This window comes from Hemitrygon akajei, chromosome 5 (genome assembly GCF_048418815.1).
Source record: "Hemitrygon akajei chromosome 5, sHemAka1.3, whole genome shotgun sequence".
In the NCBI taxonomy this organism is placed as follows: domain Eukaryota; kingdom Metazoa; phylum Chordata; class Chondrichthyes; order Myliobatiformes; family Dasyatidae; genus Hemitrygon; species Hemitrygon akajei.
Genome location: NC_133128.1, coordinates 37,261,928 through 37,274,722, shown reverse-complemented (window position 1 = coordinate 37,274,722; position 12,795 = coordinate 37,261,928).

Here is a 12,795-nt window from a genome sequence, read left to right as displayed (position 1 = left end):
AAATTAGGTCATAGAGCCCATCGAGTCTGCTTCACCATTCCATTGTGCCTGAAATAGTGGGTATTGGCAGCTAGACCTTGCTGTAGAGATTAGGCAGGGAATTAAACTAGTTATTGAAGAGTAGGTTGATACAACATAACCTTCCTGCAGTGAGGGTACTTGTAGTGAGGGTACTATTTTGGCCAGGGTTTAAATTATCCTTTTTTGTTCAGCATTTTATGGATAATGAATGCTTATCTCCCAATAACTCCCATCACAATATATGAGGAACATTTTCTAGCTCTCGGCCTGAATTCATTGGAATTTAGAAGACTGGGGGTGGTGGGGCATCTCATTGAAACCTAATGCATATTGAAAGGCCTAGAAAAGTCTAATTGTTTGTTTATTTATTTACTGAGATACAGCACAGAATAGACCCTTCCGGCCTTCCCAGCCGTGTCACCCAGCAGTCCCTGATTTAATCCTAGCCTAATCATAGGACAATTTACAATGATCAATTAACCGATTAACTTGCTACCATCTTTGGACTGTGGGAGGAAACTGGAACATCTGGAGAAAAACCATGTATCCCGTGGGGGGGTGGGGGGTGCGGATTTGTACAGACTCCTTACAGACGATGTTGATTTTGAACTTTGAACTCCAATGCTCTGAGCGGTACTTGCATCACCCTAACTGCTATGCTACCGTGGCACTCCATTAATATGAGAGTCTGGAACCCGAGAGCACAGCCTCGCAATAGAAGGAATTCCCTTTGGAAGACAGGTAGGGGGAATTTCTTTAGCCAGAGTGTGGTCAGTCTGTGGAATTCATTAACACAGATGGCTGTGGTGGCCAAGTCATTGGGTGTACTTAGAGCAGAGGTTAATAGGTTCTTGATTAGTAAGGCTCTCAAAGGTTATAAGAAGAAGGCAGAAGAATGATCTTGAAGGAATAATATATCAGCCATGATTGAATGGTGGAAGAGGCTTTATTCTAGAGTTTTATAGTTTTGCTTAACAAATCAAGATTATAGTGTGAAAGTTGTGCACAGTATGAGAAGGACTGATAGATCCTGTCCTTGGTATCAGGTGGGATGTATGGTGTTAGCTTGCAAATTACTGCACTATCAGAAAACCACTTTAATTTAATTTCAGGAGGATTGGAATGGTTTTATCTTCCATCTGTTTGTTTTCATGACTAGTTACACTAACAATATTTTCCCCTGTCAAGGACTAACAGTCTGAAATATCACTATTATATACTAAAATAAGAAGGAATGGAGATATCCAACAGAATAATTCTACTGACACATTGGTGCCTAATATCAGCAAAGTTTCAGCTCTCAGCAGAGAAATAACAATTAATCTAGTTGGATTACTCTTTCTTTTTACTTGCTTTTCATTTGCATTGTGGTGAAGCATGGGAAGATGCACAACTGATTTCTCTATTCATGACAAAGTGTATTTATGAGACAATGGAGATATTATGATAGGCGAAGCTCACCAAGATTAGTTTTCCCCTCAATAATAAGTATACTGCTTTGGAAATAAAGGTACAATATTCTTCAAATTTCCACTCTAGGGATCTAGCACCAATGTGATTTTCCCAATCTCCTATAAGTGGAAATCCCCCATGACTATCGTAACATTGCCCTTTTTACATGCATTTTCTATCTCTCATTGTAACTTGTATCTCACATTTTGGCTACCCTTCGGAGGCCTGTATACACCTCCCATCAAGGTCTTTTTACTCCTGCAGTTTTCTAACTCTACCCACAAGGTTTCTACATATGCTGATCCTGTCCTCTCCACTTATAGGAGATTGGGAAAATCAGATTGGTGCTGGATCCGAAGAGAGGGAATTTGTAGAATATTTGTGTTACGGCTTTTTAGAGAAGCTTGTGGTTGAGCCCACTAGTACTGCGTGTAGTTCTGGTCTCCTTACTTGAGGAAGGATATACTGGCTTTGGAGGTGGTACAGAAGAGGTTTGTCAGGTTGAATCCAGAGATGAGGGGATTAGACTACCAGGAGAGATTGACTGTACATGCTGGAATTCAGAAGAATCAGAGGAGATCTTATACAAACATACAAAATTATGAAAGGGATAGATAAGATGGAGGCTGGAAAGTTGTTTCCACTGGTAGGTGAGACTAGAACTAGGGGACATAACCTCATGGTTAGGGGGAGTAGATTTAGGACAGAGATGAGGAGGAACTGCTTTTCCCCGAGAGTGGTGAATCTGTGGAATTCTCTGCCCACTGAAGCAGTGGAGGCTACCTCAGTCACTATATTTCAGACAGGTTTGGATAGATTTTTGCATTGTAGGAGAATTAAGGGTTATGTGGAAAAGGAAAGTGGAGATGAGTCCATGGGCAGATCAGCCATGATCTTATTAAATGGCAGAGCAGGCTCGACAGGCAAGATGGCCTACTCCTGCTCCAATTTCTTATGTTCTTATGTTAAATGCAATTCTGGATTTGTTGTTGGGTAATGAAACAGATTTGATTATTGAGCTTAAGGTAAAAGAACCCCTAGAAGACAGTGATCATAATATGATAGGATTCACTCTGTAATTTGAGAGGGAGAAGCTAGTCAGATGTATCAGTTTTACAAAGGAGAGAAAGGAATTACAGAGGCATGAGAGAGCATCTAGCCAAAGTGTCAGTACCTCCAGTTGAAATCTGTCTGATGGTGTGTTTCCCCCTGTTGTAAGTCTGTGGTTTTATATTGCCATGTGCTCCTGTCCCCGCTCCTGCTCTACTCTGGCCCCTGTATTACTGAGTACTCCATCTCTCGTCTGTTTCCCATTATTACCTGTATTGCTGCCACCTGTGTCTCATTGTGCTCCACCTATCATCTGCCTCTCTGTTTATTGCTCAGTGTATTTCAGTCCTGTGTTTTCACCTGTTTGTCACCAGATTGTGCCAGTGAATTTTCCTGAGCTTTTCCAGCATTTGTATCTGTACTCTGCCTGTCTGAATATCAACTCTGCCTGTTTCCCGATTCTGGTTTTTGGATTTCTCTGGATGTTTTGATCTCTGCTTGAACTTTGACACTGACTTTGTTTATACCTCAGGATTTGTTACTTAATTAATATCACAGTGTGCACAGTACTGGATCTGCAATTGGATCCCTGCTCCAGCGCCCTGACAGTACAATCTGGCCAGAATGGATCCAGCAGACCCCGGTTGTCTGAGAGCTGCCCTGGAACAACAGGGAGTGATGCTGGGGAGACACCAGAACCAGCTGGACTCTGTGTTCAGGGCAGTGGAGTCACTTCCTGCCAATGTAGCCAATCCTGTGGCCCTGTCACAGTCGCGCCAGCTGTCTCAGAGCACCCACCAACTTTCTGCAACTGCATCTTCTGCCCCGCTCTCCGCATTCTCGCTTACTCCTCTCGTCCAAGAGCCCCTCCTCCAGAAAAGTACTCAGGTGAGCCTGGAACCTGCCACTCTTTTCTTTCCCAGTGCACCCTCCTTTTGGAATTACAACCAACAACATTTCTGACTGATGAAGCCAAGATAACCTACGTCATCACCCAACCATCCAGTCGGGCAAGAGAATGGGGAACAGCTGTCTGGGAGGCAGGCTCCCCTTTCTGCAGTAGTTTTCAATTATCTTCTGAGGAGATGAGAAGTGTTTGATTAGTCTAAACATGAGAGAGAGGCTGCCTGTGAAATGCTGCACGTGCACCAGGGGTGCAGATCTGTGTCAGATTACACCATAGAGTTCCGGACCCTAGCCACCTCCAGCGGCTGGAACTCGGAGATACAGTACGACACCTTCCTGAATGGCTTCTCCAAAGACATCAAAGATGAGCTGGTCACCCGGGGCCTTCCTGCCACCTTTGAAGCCCTGGTGGATTTAGCCATCCATATTGATGTTCGCCTTCAGCAGCGCCGCAGAGGGAGGGGTTCCAGAGGGACCCTGAGGGCACTGGGTGAGATCCAAGCTCCTCATCAGCCTACATTGCCCTACTGTTTGCCTCCATCTACAATTCCTGTTCCAGAGCCCGAGGCTATGAAGGTTGACTGTACCTGCCTGACACCGACTGAAAGACAAAGGAGAATCAGCATCTGCTCCTGTCTGTACCGTGGCCAACCAGACCACTTCATCGTCACCCGCCCAGTAAGAGCCAAGCGCTCACCAGTAAGATGAGGAGTACTGGTGAGCGTGACCCCTGTCCTGCCCTCTTTGACACCAATCACTCTCATACCTGCTTCTCTGGAGTGGGGTGTCCAACAGCAAGCAGTCTCCGTCTTGGTCAATTCTGGTGCAGAGGGTTTTTTTTTATCGATTCTGGCTTGGCTGCCCAGTGGCGATTACCCACATCTGCTCTCCAGTTACCATTAATGGCCAATGCCTTGAACGGTCAGAGAAGTGCTATCATCACCCATGTCATGGCCCTGGTGAGTCTCAGCTTATCTGGCAACCATCATGAACAGTTAACCCTTTAAGTTATTGACTCTCCTCAAGCTTCCATTGTCCTGGGTCATCCCTGGTTAGTCAGACACCACCCCATGTTGTCTGGCTCAGTTGCAAGATTGTAAGCTGGAGCCCATTCTGTCACTCCCAGTGCTCTGCCATGCTCAGATCCCCTTGGACCCAAGCCCAGATCCCCCTGAGGAATTTCCGGACCTTAGTGCCATCCTTCCTGAATACATGAACCCCAAGGCTGTGTTCAGGAAGTCCCGGGCCACTTCCCTACTGCCTCATCGTCCATATGATTGTGCCATTGACCTCCTGCCTGGCACATCTCCGCCAAGGGACTGCCTGTACTCCCTGTCCGTACCTGAAACAGAAGCCATGAATAAGTATATTCAAGAATCTTTGGCTACAGGCATCATCTGGCCATCTTCCTCCGCTGGGGGTGCCACTTTTTTCTTTGTTGAAAAGAAGGACGGTTCCTTGCATCCATGCACGAAGCTGGGCGGTGGTGTTAGCTGTGAGGAGGATGCTAAGAGGATGCAGGGTGACTTGGATAGGTCTGGTGAGTGGGCAAATTCATGGCAGATGCAATTTAATGTGGTTAAATGTGAGGTTATCTGCTTTGGTTGCAAAAACAGGAAAACAGATTATTATCTGAATGGTGGCCGATTAGGAAAAGGGGAGATGCAACAAAACCTGGGTGTCATTGTACACCAGTCATTGGAGGTGGTCATGCAGGTACAGCAGGCGGTGAAAAAGGCAAATGGTATGTTGGCATTCATAGCAAGAGGATTTGAGTACAGGAGCAGGGAGGTTCTACTGCAGTTGTACAAGGCCTTGGTGAGACCGCACCTAGAATATTCTGTGCAGTTTTGGTCCCCTAATCTGAGGAAAGACATTCTTGCCATAGAGGGAGTACAGAGAAGGTTCACCAGATTGATTCCTGGGATGGCAGAACTTTCATATGAAGAAAGACTGGATCGACTAGGCTTATACTCACTGGCATTTAGAAGATTGGGGGAGATCTTATTGAAATAAGATTGATCTTATTTATATATATGATCTTATATATCTTATTGATCTTATTGATCTTATTTCCGATGTTGGGGAAGTCCAGAATGAGGGGTCACAGTTTAAAGGGGAAGCCTTTTAGGACCGAGATGAGGAAAAACTTCTTCACACAGAGAGTGGTGAATCTGTGGAATTCTCTGCCACAGGAAACAGTTGAGGCCAGTTCATTGGCTATATTTAAGAGGAAGTTAGAAATGGCCCTTGTGGTTAAAGGGATCGGGGGTATGGAGAGAAAGCAGGTACAGGGTTCTAAGTTGGATGATCAGCCATGATCGTACTGAATGGCGGTGCAGGCCCAAAGGGCCGAATGGCCTACTCCTGCACCTATTTTCTATGTTTCTATGCATTGATTATGGGGGACTGAATGAAGTCACTGTTAAGACTTGTTACCCTCTTCCACTCATGACCTCGGCATTTGAACTACCATACTACAAGGAGCCTCAGTTTTCACCGAGCTTGATCTCCATAATGCCACTACCTTGATGGCATCTGCGAAAGGGGCGAGTGGAAGATGGCCTTCAACACCATCTCAGGCCATTATGAGAATCTGGTCATGTCATGCCCCCATTGTCTTCCAAGCCCTGGTAAATGACATTCTCAGGGACATGCTAAACCAATTTGTTTTCGTGTATCTTGACAACATTTTGATTTTTTTTCTAAGTCCCTGGCTGAACATGCAGGTCATGTCTGCAGAGTTCTCCAGTGCCTTCTGGAGAACCAGCTCTTTGTGAAGGCAGAGAAACGTGAGTTTATCGCAATGTAGTCCCCTTCCTGGGGTATGTGATTTCAGGCTGTTCCATTCAGATGGACCTACAAAAGGTCAAGGTGGTGGTCAAATGGCCACAACGCTCAACTCGTTGGGAGCTGCAATGCTTCTTGGGCTTCATGGACTTCTATCGCCGCTTCATCAGAAATTACAGTACACTGGCTGCACCACTCACTGCTCTTACCTCATCGGCTGTCAGATTCTCCTGGTCCCCTGCTGCTGAAAAGCATTCACTGACCTGAAGGAACGTCTCTCCTCTGCCCCCATCCTGGTTCAACCCGACACCGACCAGCAGTTCATTGTGGAGGTGGATGTGTCTGACGTTGGCGTAGGAGCCGTTCTCTCTCAGCGCTCAGCCAAGGATGAGAAAGTGCACCCCTGCGCCTTCTTCTCTCACTGCCTCACCTCCACGGAGCGGAATTACGATGTCGGAAAACTGGAGCTGCTGGCTGTGAAGCTACCTCTGGAGGAACGGAGGCATTGGCTGGAGGGAGCAAAACTGCCATTCTTAATCTGGACTGATCACAAGAATCTGTAATATATCTGTACGGCCAAGTGTCTCAACTTCCATCAAGCTCGTTGGTCCCTATTTTCCTCAAGATTCAATCTTAGCCTGGCCTTCCACCCTGGTTCCAAGAATGGAAAACCTGGTGGCCTCTCCCGAAGATTTCCCTTCTCTGAGACCCCTGAGGTACCCGATGTCATCCTCCCTGCTCACTGTCTCGTGGGAGCAGTGCAATGGGACATTGAAGCCATGGTGCAAGCTGCTCAACAGAGTGAGGCGGCCCCTACTCAATACCCCACTAACTGTGTTTATGTTCCCAGCTGTCCGCTCACAGGTATTGCAGTGAGGTCATTTTTCCTGGTTATCCTATCACCGTGGAACCAAGTATACTCAGGCCTTCATCAGTTGGCAGTTCTGGTGGCCCTCCTTAGGAGATGATATCCGCAACTTCATCTCAATCTGCTCGGTCTGTGCTCAAGACAAGAACTGCAACCAGTTACCTACTAGTCTGTTACAATCCCTGTCTATCCCAAGAGACTCTGATCCCACATTGGCCCCATCAATTCACATCCATCTTCTGGAGGGCATTCTGTAATCTTCTGAGTGTCTCCGTGAGTCTGTCTTCAGGATTCCACCCACAGACCAATGGCCAGACTGAACGGGCCAACCAATAGCTGGAGACTGTATTGCACTGTCCGGTCTCCCAGAACCACTCTGTGTGGAGTCAGCAGCTACCCTGGGCCGAATACACCATAAAATCTCATCCATCCTCATCCAGAAACTAGAAACTTTTAAAAACCAATAGAAGGCAACTAAAAAGCCATAGGAAAAGATAAGATATGGATGTAAGCCAACTAATAATATAAAACAGGATATCAAAGTTTTATTTCAGAAACAGTATATAAAGAATGAAAGAGATGAGAGTTGATATTAGACTGCTGGAAAATGATGCTGGAGAGTTAGTAATGGGGACAAAGCAATGGTGGAAGAACTTATTATGTATTTTGTGTTGATCTTCACCATAGGAGACACTAGCAGTATGCCAGAAATCCAAGAGTGAAGGGGGTGCAGAACTGAGTGCTTACTATTACCAAGGAGAAGATACTTGGGAAACTGAAAGATCTGAAGGTAGATACTGTAAATCCCCTGGACCTGATTGACTATACCCCAGGGCTCTGAAGAGGTGGCTGAAGAGATTGTGGAGGCAGTAGTAATGATCTTTGAAGAATCATTGGATTCTGGAATGGTTCTAGAGGGCCACAATATTACAAATGCCACTCCACTCTTTAAGAAGAGAATGAGGCAGAAGAAAAAAATTATAGAATAGTTAGCCTGACTTCAGTGGTTGTGAAGACGTTGGAGTTCATTATCAAGGATAAGATTTCAGAGTACTTGGAGGCACATGATAAAATAGGCCAAAATCAGCATGGTTTCCTTAAAGGGAAATTTTTCCTGCCGAATCTGTTGGAATTCTTTGAGGAAACAACAAGCAGGATAGACAAAGGCGAGTCAGTGATTGTTGTGTACTTGGATTTTCAGAAGGCCGTTGACAACGTGCCAGAAATGAGGCTGCTGACAAGGTAAGAGCCCATAGAATCACAGGAAAGAGAACAGCAGGGAAAGAATATTGGCTGATTGGCTGGAGGCAATATGTGGGAATGAGTATTTTCTGGTTGGGTGCTGGTGACTGGTGGTGTTCTATAGGGACTAGTGTTGGGATTGCTTTTCCTCATGTTATTTGTCAATGATTTGGATGGCAGAATTGATAGCTTTGTGGCCAAGTTTGTGGAAAATATGAAAATGCCTGGAGGTGCAGGTAGTGTTTGAGGAAGCAGGGAGTCTGCAGAAGGACTTAGACAGACAAGGGGAATGTGCAAAGAAGCAGTGGATGGAATATAGTGCAGGGAAATGTATGACCATGCACCCGGGTAGAAGGAATAAAGGTTTAAACTGTTTTCTAAACTGGGAGAAATTTCAGAAACCAGGGCTACAAAGGAACTTGGGTGTGCTTGTGCAGGATTTCCTAAAGGTTTACTTGCAGGTTGAGTTGCTGGTAAGGAAGGTGAATGCAATGTTGGTATTCATTTCTACAGGATTAGAATATCAAAGTAAGTGTCAGGGCTGCACAGGCAGGAAGCTCCCAGCCTCCACCCAGTTAACAGGAGTCACCTACCAACCATTACTTTCAATTTCTCTTGGTGGGCTATAGTTATATGAAAGTAATTGGGTTTTATCTATGTTGATCTTGTATCCTGATAATTGACCATATTGTTCAAAGGATTGCATCAATTTAGGTAAAGAGTATGTTGATTGCCCTAGATAGATCAAAAATGTCATCTGCGTAACAGGCCAATTTATGCTCTGTCCCTTTAATAGTAATTCTCCTGATATCTTCATTTTGTCTGATGTATTGAGCTAATGGTTCCAGACATAATGTGAAGAGTAGCGGTGACCATGCACAACGCTGTCTTGTGCCCCTTTTTAGGGTAAAACTATTTGATAAATATCCATTGATTTTAATCCTAGCAGTAGGTTATCATATAGTGCCTGTATAACTTTAATAACTGTGTCATGGAAACCAAATCTATGTAAAACTCTGTAAAGAAAATTCCAATTAACCGAATCGAATGCCTTTTCAGCATCCACGCTGATCACTATTGCTTCGATTTTTTTTTTATATATGACCCAGATATATTTGGCTAGGTAAATGGCCTAGAGTTCATCTCAAAACTTTGCAATTAGCAAAGGAAAAGGGTAGATGAGGTCTACTTTCTCTTGGAGATTATTATTTTGCAGCAGAGTTGAGAGCTGTGATCTGTTGGTGCAACCAATCATATGATGCTCAAAGGAAAAAAATTGAGGAGGGGAGCAGAGCTTCAAGAAAATAGAATGGTGGAAGATGGTCCAGTGTATACAGTTCACTAGTTGATGGATTCATGTCATCGTGGATGGGGTGTGCATTACCTGGTTGATTGGCCGGATGAAACATCTTGGATGCTGACCTGTTTCATCTTGGATCCATCCTAATCGAAGAGTTCCAACAGACCTTTCCGCTTTGTCCTGGGATGCCGAGCATCCTAGGAGGGGATGTGTCTTGTCTGTCCTGTCAGGCCTCCACAGGCAGGCAGCTCCCAGTCTCCACCTAGCTAACAGGAGTCACTTGCCACTTGTTTCCAACTCATCACCTACAGTCTATTTAAATCCTGCTCTCATCTACAGTCCTGAATCACCCATCAAATCAACCAGTCTTAACCAGTTGCTCCAGTTCTTCAGTTTCCTTGTTGCCTTGTTGTGTTTAGTATCCCTCTTGTTTCGTGGACCCTTGTGACTTCTCATTTTGGAGTTTATTTTTAAACTGGCCACTCACCACTAAATCATCTCCACTGTTTTGTATTTGGGTCACAGCTCCTCTACATTTTGGGTTAAGCAAGGATCTTTGAATGCTCCTCTTGCAGTACATGGGAAGGCAGGGAGACCTCCAGCGTCCCTGATGACTATAAGTGCGAGAAGTGCATCCAGCTGCAGCATCTAACAATCCATGTCAAGGAGTTGGAGCTGGATCTGGATGAACTTTGGACCATTCGGGAGGCTGAAGGGGTGATGGATAGGACATATAGAGAGATAGTTACACACAAGGTACAAGAAAGGGAAAAGGGTTTAAGAAGCCAGTGCAGAGTACCCCTGTTGCCAACCCGTTAAGAACAGGTATACAATTTTTGATACTGTTGGGGGGTCTGATTTAATAGAGGAAAGTCACAGTGGTCTGGTCTCTGGCACTAAGTATGCCTCTGTGACTCAGAAGAGAAAGACAGAGAAGAGGCATGCTGTGGTGATAGGGGATTCATCAATCTGGGGAATGGACAGGAAGTTCTATGGGTGAGAACGAGATTCCCGGATGGTATTGCCTCGCGGATGCCAGGGTCTGGGACATCTCAGATCAAGTCCACAGCATTCTTAAGTAGGAGGGTGAACAGCCAGAGGTCATAGTCCATGAACATACCAATAACATGGGTAGGATGAGTGATGAGGTTTTGCATAGGGAGCTCTGGGATTTAAGGCTAAGTTAAAGAGTACGGCATCCAGGGTAGTGATCTCAGGATTGCTACCCATGCCACATGCTTGTGAGGCCAGAACTAGGAAGATTATACATCTTAAGATGTGGCTAAGGAGTTGGTGTAGGAGGGAGGGCATAAGACTTTTTGGGACATTGGGCTCCCTTCTGGGGAAGGTGGGAGCTGTACAAAAGGGATAGTTTGCACGTGAGCTGGAGGGGGACTAACATCCTTGTGGAAAGGTTTGTTAATGCTGCATGGTGGGGTTTCAACTAGAATTGCAGGGGGATGGGAACAGAGTGCCAGAACAGTTCATGAAGAGGTTAGTGAGACCTGGATGCAGAAGGGGCAGGACTGGTTTCTCAGTATTCTGGGGTTCTGTTGTTTTAGATGTGACAGAGCAGGAGGGATTAAAGGAGGAGTGGTGGTGTTACTAGTCAGGGAAAATGTCACAGCTTTGCTCCATCAGGCCAGACTGGAGAACTTGACTAGTGAGGCATTATGGTGGAACTGAGAAATATTAAAGTTATGACCAAGTAAATGGGCTGTTGCAGTACTGGGGATTTAGAGGAACAAATTTGTAGAGCGATTGCAGACTGTTGCAAGAAACATAGGGTTGTTATAGTAGATACGTTTAGTTCTCCATATATTGACTAGAATCCCATACTGGAAAAGGACTAGATGGGATAGAGACTCCTTCATCAGTACACAGATGTCTCATGAAGAGAGCGTGCATTACTGGATCTGTTATTAAGGAATAAGACAGAGCAGGTAACAGAAGTTTGTGCAGTTTAACACTTTGCATTCAATGACCACAATACCATTAATTTCAATGTAAATATGTAAAAGCATAGGTCTGGGAGCGGGTTGAGATTCTAAATTGGAGAAAGCTCAATTTTGATGGTATCAGAAATGATCTGGGAAGCGTCAATTGGGGCAGACTGTTTTCTGGCAAAGCTGTACGAGGAGGGTGAGAAGCCTTCAAAAGTGAAATTTTGAGAGTACAAAGCTTTTATGTGCCTGTCAGAATAAAAGGTAAAGATAACACATGAAGGGAACCTTAATTTGCAAGAGATTTTGAGGCCCTGGCTAAAAGAAAAAGGGAGGTGCACGGCATGTTTAGCCAAGTAGGAACAAATGAGGTGCTTATGAAGTATAAGAAATGCAAGAGAGCACTTAAGAAAGAGATCAGGAAAGCATGAAGTTGCTCCAGCAGACAAGGTGAAGATATGGTAAGACTAAAAGGATTGCAAGGGACAAAATTGGTCCTCTGGAAGACCAGAATGGTAATCTACGTGTGGAACCAAAACAAACAGGGGAGATATTAAACATAGAAAGGGTGCAGAGGAGATTTACAAGGATGTTGCCTGGATTGGGGAGCATCCCTTATGAGAATAGGTTGAGTGAACTCAGCCTTTTCTCCTTGGAGTGACGGAGGATGAGAGGTGACCTGATGGAGGTGTACAAGATAATGAGAGGCATTGATCATGTGTATAGTCAGAGGCTTTTCTCCAGGGATGAAATGGCTAGCATGAAAGGGCATTTTTTAAGGTGCTTGGAAGTAGGTACAGAGGAGATGTCAGGTGTAAGTTTTCTACACAGAGAGTGGTAAGTGCATGGAATGGGCTGCTGGTGGCAGTGGTGGAGGCGGAAATGATAGGGTCTTTTAAGAGACTCCTGGATGGGTACATGGAGCTTAGAAAAATAGAGGGCTATAGATAAGCCTACGTAGTTCTAGGGTAAGGACATATACAGCACAGCTTTGTGGGCTGAAGGGCCTGTATTGTGCTGTAGGTTTTCTATGTTTCTATATCCTAACAAACCTGGGATGATTATCCATCTTGATTTTCTTTACAAGACCCAGAACTACCTCCTTCATCTCAAAGTTCTAGAAAGTAAACACATGCTACATTGATCTCCCAATCCTCCACATCCTGATGGAAAATAGGAGATCACACATATGCTGTGCCTCCAAGAATATGTTCCAACCTTTA